Here is a 7,500-nt window from a genome sequence, read left to right as displayed (position 1 = left end):
TCGCTACGGACAAATTCGACCAAAGAGAAACTCATTTGTGCAAAGTGTTTGAAGTTTTCAGAGGGGGATTTTAAAAAGTTTGTTTCTACATGGGCATACATGGATGTTGATTTAAACATTTAAAGAGTTTCTTACCGCTGGCTCAGTTTGTTCTCGGCAATTACGCGCTTACAGATCCTGGCCTTCAGCAACAACGAGTATGAAGCGAAAGGAGGTGAAACACCCCGTTTCAACATGTACGCTGGTCCTCCTTCTAGAGAGCTAGACAGCTACACAGGACGCATCATAAGAGGTTCAAAGGTTTAGGGTTTTCATGTGTTTAATGTAGCAGGGTGGTCACTGCTACATTAAACACAGGAAAAACATTGATATTTTTTTTGTCCACCGCACAAATCAAAGTGTTGGTTTAGTATTCTAGCACCAAATATGCTTCTTCACACTTCCGCGGTTTTATGAAGCCTGTTCTGCTGAGGGTGCCAGCGTCTTTCCTTGTGTCGCCACACGGAAAAATGCTGGATCGCCTTACGCTAACAGTAGACAACTATCACAAAGTTGCGTCTTGTGCTGCTACAATCTACAGACCGCTGTTCAGTTGTAGGATGCAAGCAAACGGTTCCTTGAAAAACAAAGCCTTTATGACCCAAAACTCTGTGTGACCCAAAACTTTACCTACTTGCTGGGGTCCCCATAGAAGTCCTTATCTAGGGCAGTAGTTAGTTTGTATCCTAGGTGAAATTGACGTTTAAATTGAGTAAATATCCGAGTCTGTAATTGATTTGTTGAAGGCTAGTCTATTTGCTGCCATCACATCTGTTACAACGAACCAATGACTTTGTTTTCAAAAGTTTAATTGAGGTGCCTGCTCTTGAACTCATATGCACTGTGTTGTAGTAAACAAATGTATCAACACTATTAGGGGTCTGTATAGATTCAGAGGTCTTTGGATTTGCGGTAGGATTAAGGAGTTTCAAATGGGTGCGTCATATTTGCATATTCATAGATCCTGGCATTCTGAATGAGGGTGAGGATAACTGACTAAAGGCCAACTCTTTAAACCCTCGGGACAGCCGATGCTTGGTCACTAGCACCTTGCTTCCTTATCCGTCCGGGGTTGGCCAGGGTGAGTGTCCCTCAAACGACAGGGACCACCTCTTAATGCTGATCAACCACGCTACCCTGAGAGCAGTGCTCCTCTGCTGGAAAGGTGAGCTCTCTGACCCTCAACCTCTCTCTATGTCTCTTGGGATGGGGAGGGTCTAGGCAGTGTGAGGAAGAGAGAGAAAGGGAGGGAGACTAACAATTTCTATTTTTTCTTCCATCTTGGCATTGTACATCCACATTTACTATGGGAATTAAGCCCTTTGAATTTTTGCGTTAGTGTGAGACAGAAAGGGAAAGTGAGAGAGAGAGGATCCACAAGACAGTTGCCAGCCATGGAGTCAAGTAGGCAATTTAAACAAAGACATGTTTATTCCTTATTTATTAATGAATAAATATGGCCATAATGTGTTGATACAATTGTACTATTAATTTTCTGAATCCATCTCATAAACAAACATGGTCTTCTGATTTAAATGCAAGGAAATGCAAGAAATAAATATATACAAACAGAAGATCTAATAAAAGTGATAATGTGAATCATGCCAGAAAATGTTGTGATTCATTATGATGTAATTACTGTAATATTGTTATGACTGAATACTTATGTAATACTGTTCATTTCATAATGTGCATTTTCTCTATTCTTTCCAATTAGATATATTTGTCCTTGAATGTTCTGTTTAATAATGCATGTGAGACTGCAGTTAAAAATGATAGGAGAACATGTGAGCTCATCTGCATAATGCTTCTATTCATCTGTCTCCTTCACCGTGTAGGCCTACAGCTTATGTCTTTGCATATGTGTGGGGTTTGTGTGTATAGGATTTTGTATGCAGCCTTGTGTGATTGTGTATGTTGCGCGTGTGTGTGTGTGTGTGTGTGTGTTTGTGTGGGGGTGTGTGTGAGAGTGCGCATGTGTACATTTGTGTTTGTGTTTGTCCCCCTGACAACCACTGGTGGTATGGGTGGAGGGATGGGGGGGAGATTTGAAGGGGGAGAGTGAAGGGTGAGTGTGGTGGTCGAGGATGGAGGCTGGGGTGGAGGGAGTGGACGGAGGGGGAGGACTGAGGGGGAGGATGAAGGGAGAGGGTGAGGGTGGAGAGTGGAGGATGGATATTGGATGGAGAGGGTAGAGGGTGAGGGTGGTGGTGGAGGGTGAAGGGTGAGGGTGAGGCTGGAGGGACGACGGTGGAGGCAGAGGGTGCTGGTGTAGGGTGAGGATGGAGTGCGAGGATGTTGGTGGAGGGGTGAGGGTGGAGGGAGGACGGTGGAGGGTGAGGGTGGTTGTGGAGGGGTGAAGGTTGATGGAGGAGGTTGGAGGGAAGAGTGAGGCTGGAGGTTGAGGGAGGAGGGTGGAGGGAGGAGTGAGGATGGAGGTTGAGGGAGGAGGGTGGAGGGAGGATGGAGGTTGAGGGAGGAGGGTGGAGGGAGGAGTGAGGCTGGAGGTTGAGGGAGGAGGGTGGAGGGAGGAGTGAGGATGGAGGTTGAGGGAGGAGGGTGGAGGGAGGATGGAGGTTGAGGGAGGAGGGTGGAGGGAGGATGGAGGTTGATGGAGGAGGATGGAGGGTGGAGTGAGGATGGAGGTTGAGGGAGGAGTGAGGATGGAGGGACGAGGACGGGGGGCGGAGGAGGGGTAAGTCAGAGTAGGAGCAGCATTCATCCATTCTGCTTGTCCCTCCTACGCGCTGCTTTGTGTTTGGGAGCGGTGATGAGATAGGAAGAGAAGCAGCTAGAATGGCCTCCAGTCTGAATTATGCATGCCTCCGTCTGCTGACAGAGGACATGACTGCCAGGACCCCTCAGTGTCATAATGCCGAGATGGATACACCGGTCACTTCAAAACACACACACACACACACACAAACAAACACACACACACGCACACACACACACACACACACACACACACACACACACACACACACACACACACACACACACACACACACACACACACACACACACAGACACACAAACATGAACACAAACACCGTATGCAAATGTATTGTTCACACGCTCCATTGCCTTCACCTTGATTCAGTTCAGCCTAACTTTGCGTACCTGCATAAGATGAGGGAGACACACATTTACAAGTTAACATTGGCCTGCGACTTGAACAAGTGTCACTTTATGCATTCATTGAATTGGACGCGTACCCTGATGCCAAAATTAGGAGACAACTAGACAGGAAACAAAATGAGTGGGCGTCAAACTTTGAAAAAGTTGAAAAAGCTGCAAAAGTCCTAGATAACAAGAGGTGAACATTAGGAATTGGCAACAACCCTGTGCCTCAAGAGAATGACCCCTGAGAGAAAGGAGTAGGAATAAGTAGTATAAGTATGTATAAAGCCAGAGTACTGGGTTGGGGGCATTAGCAGGTTCCAGGAGTACCCTTTTGAAGAGGACAGTTTTCAGTTATCATCAGTGTGACGTGAGTGGGGAGGTGCTGCTGTCCCATTAGTATGAGCGATCCAGCCCGGCATGCATTGAGCAGCCGTTGGACCGTGGCCCAGAGGTAATAGACTGTGGCTTCTTTAACAGCATTGTTCAATGGAAATAACCTTGCACAAAAATGAAAAACTCCAACAAAAAGTTCCTCCCAAGACTTTACCCAAGACAATTTTCTTTTGCACTAGATCGGCCCTCGTGCTTTTTCATTAAGTTATGCTCTAACAAACCAAAGCCTTTTAAAATATATCCTGGACATCGTTGAGCTGGGTCCACACATGCAGTGAGTGCACTTACATTTCCCTGTGTAGGCATCACCCCCTTTTTTCCTTACGCCTATGCATCCTCTGGTTTGTGTTGTTTTTCCCGTCCTTTATTATTAGTGTTATGTAACTCTGTGGTGCGCTGATTCACCGAACATGCAAATGCGCTTGGCGAAATAAATTAGATTTGTGATTCTGATGTGGCTGTGATGGAGGGGAGCTGGAACGGCGAGCCTGTTGAGAAGTGCCTTGAAGTGAGGGTTCTCTGGCGTTCCTCCCCCACAAATACACACACACACACGGACACACATTTTTCCATGGCTGGAGTGGTCACTCACACGGCAATCATCCATGGGGAGCCTGGAGCTCCCCTCGCAAAGCAGAGTGGTGGCAGGCGTTGGGTGGGGGTGGGTGGAGGGAGACATTTAGACTTCTGATGACTCCATGTAAACTTCTGAAGGGAGGCTGAAGCGCTCTTATCAGGTATGGGAGTTAGGTTTTCCTTAGTACTATTAAGTCGTTCAGCAGATACTTTGAACCAACGTGACTCGCTATTTGAACCCTGAGCTGAAATGTCACAAGGGAGTAAGACACCTTATCCTAAAATAACCTAAAATGCCTGCCCCACTGATTCTAATCATTTTAATTGGAGAAAGCCTGTACTATTTAAAACCACAGTATAATTAGTTTACTTCGGCGAAACAGCTGAAACAGTGAGTTCACTTACACTTTAAGGCCACTTCTTTTAAAACAATGTTTTGTTCTTTACCGAAAGAAGAAGCATTCCATCGATTCGCCGAGTTCACAACCATTAAATATGGTAATGTTTCTAATGGTTACACAGCAGAATTGCAGCAATCAATAACGGCAATGCCAAACTCAAATCTTTGCAAAATATGGATATTGATAAATAAATACTTCTTAAATCGCAACCTGAGTAAAAAGGTCAGCTTCTCCTCTACATCATAGTCAGAGTGTCTGCAGCGGCTGCCATGTCCCTGCCAACCGCCATATTATCTGTTGGCAGAGGAAAGGCTACCAAGGCCTTCTTAAATCAGTATTATGTTAATACCATTGTCAAGCGAACAGCTAAAACCATTCCCATCCTAATGCGCAGATTGGAGGCTTTTGACTGACACGGCGTAAACAAAATGAGCCTTGAAGCACTTTACCCACTGGTGGCTAAACCCTCCTCCTCCGCGCCCTGGCATTTCATTTTCTCTAAATCCGCCACAGGGTCAAGTGTTCCCCACTGTCGTCGCCCCCTGAAGAACGCTGACACGATTAAGCAACGGGAAGCGATAGTAGGTGCTAAATTAATGATGGAAATTAAAAGGAATTAAAAGGAAAAATGCACTTCAGTAGAGCTGAGAGGTGCTGGCCCCGTGGCTTAATAGAAATGCAATGGTCCCTTTGAGCAGAGCTGCGACGATGTGGTGGAGCTGGTGGAGGTGGTGAAAAGGGTGGAGTTGTCAGAGTTAGTGGAGGGGTGGAGGTAGTGGAGTGATGGAATGGAAGTAGTGGAGGGTTGGAGGTGGTTGAGGTAGATGGAGGGTTGGAGGGGCTGAGATGGTGGAGGTGGTGGAGAGGTCGATGCAGAGGAGCCAGAGGTAGTGGAGGGCTGGAGGGGCTGAGATGGTGGAGGTGGTGGAGGCGTCGATGCAGAGGAGCCAGAGGTAGTGGAGGGCTGGAGGTGTTGGATGTGGGGGGATGGAGGTGGTGGAGGGGTGGAATTGGTGGAGGCGGTGCAGGTGGTGGGGGTAGTGGAGGCAGTGAAGCTAGTGGAGAGGCGGAGGGGTGGACGATGGCAAAGGACAGACCGTCTGAATGTAAGAAGAGCCAGGCGTAGATATACTGGAAGGGACAGTATTCCTGTAGGCGTGGGTCTGATGGTGCAATGCCTGCAGAAGAGCGGTTGGAGACGGATTCTTCCATACAGGGTATTACGTTTAGTCTTGTCTACATCCGCCGTTCAGCTTGGTTTCTGAAGTGCGAAAAATTAAAGGCTTTTTGATGGAAGGAGAGAAACTGAGTGTGTTTACATTTGCATGTGGGTGCGTCATAGCTCACAGATGTGTGAATAGTCTAATGTCTGTTTTCCGTGTCCATGGGACACACTATGGGCCCTATCTTGAATCCGGCGCAATTGACTTAATCACTGGTGTCGTTGCTAGTTTGCAACTGGCGCAGAGCGTTCTTTTCCCTCCTGCGCCACGCGTCGGTAAATTAGGGAATGATCATACGTTCCCTGGTGCTATTTTGACGTTTCAGAAACCACTTGCGCCACAAACCAGGAAATACCTGGTTTAAAGTCAGTGGCGCGTTGCTCAGATGCTATTTTAAGGGCGCATGCATATTGTTGCGTGTGCACCTCGCGCATACACTTTGCTTCTCTCATCTACCTGGCCACACATTCTTGGTAAATTATTTGGGAAAGAACAGCTGATACAGCAGTAATAAGTTGTACTTTTAAATCAATGCATCTGCAAACACCGTACAGAAAAAAACACATATTTTCTTGACACAGACATCGTGTAGGCCTACATTCCCATAACTTTTAGGATTGATCATGAGAAAACATTGTTTTACTGCGAGTGAGTGTTAAAAAGAATGAATGAATGCGGGCGCATATGTGTGTATGTGTAACACACACAAACGTGCGGGCGTGCTTGTGTGCGTCCATCTAAACACACGCAAACTAAACACGTAGGCCTAACGCATAATACAGTCCATGGCAATGTATATTAACAGGGGGGGACATGCATATTAGGAACACAAGTCGATAACGATAATGCATACAATACTGATAAGAAACAATGTTTATAATGTATTGCATATATCATTAAATATCATTAAATAGCACCACATTAAATAGGACTCAGTAGCCTATTTGAAGTTGTGGAAGAAAACCTCATTCCATGTGTGAATTAGGCCATATTATTTGGCCATAAACTGAGCGATTTGAAGTTTGAAATTCATGTTTGTGCATCTGTCTCATCCGATACTGCAGACGCACTGTCAAAATATCAACTCGTCAGATTCAAATGCGCTCATGGCTACTAAAGGGGATGGGAGCTGGAACACTCATTGGTTTATTGCACGTTACGCCCAAACCACACCTACGGGTAATTAGGCTAATTCAGACCAACCCTTTTTAGATTTGCGCTTGCCGCTTCTCACTTGCGTTTCAGACCGTTAAAATAGCGCCCTATAGGCTATCTTAAATGCAAATTTGCTCAAACTTTCTATTAAACAGAGAAGTTTGACCACTTTAAAGATGTGCGCCATTATTCTTCTATAACTTATTTTGCATACAAATATGAAAACTTTATGAATGTTTCATGCATTAAAAGACCTCCAAATGAGTTAAGTGTGGGTCCCACCATCAACCTGCTTTCTACTACTCTAAAGACTATTCCGTCCCATGGATTCAACCATTGTAGTGGACTGAAGTATTGGTCGTAAGGATTAGACCGCAATGGGTCACCCTGAGGTGGGTTATTCTGCTTATACCACAGTTATCACCAATGATTAGACATTAGTAACTTTTTTATCAATACCAGTATTTTAACACCTTCTTTCATAACGTTCTGGATGTTGATTCAATGCAGATGTAAAACTAATTAGGAGTCACAATACATAATAACGATTAATGGTTCGATCCAAGCAAATGGACAAGCTCTGAGAC

Source organism: Gadus macrocephalus, chromosome 11, assembly GCF_031168955.1.
Source record: "Gadus macrocephalus chromosome 11, ASM3116895v1".
Lineage (NCBI taxonomy): Eukaryota > Metazoa > Chordata > Actinopteri > Gadiformes > Gadidae > Gadus > Gadus macrocephalus.
Note: the sequence above shows the minus strand (reverse complement) of the source record.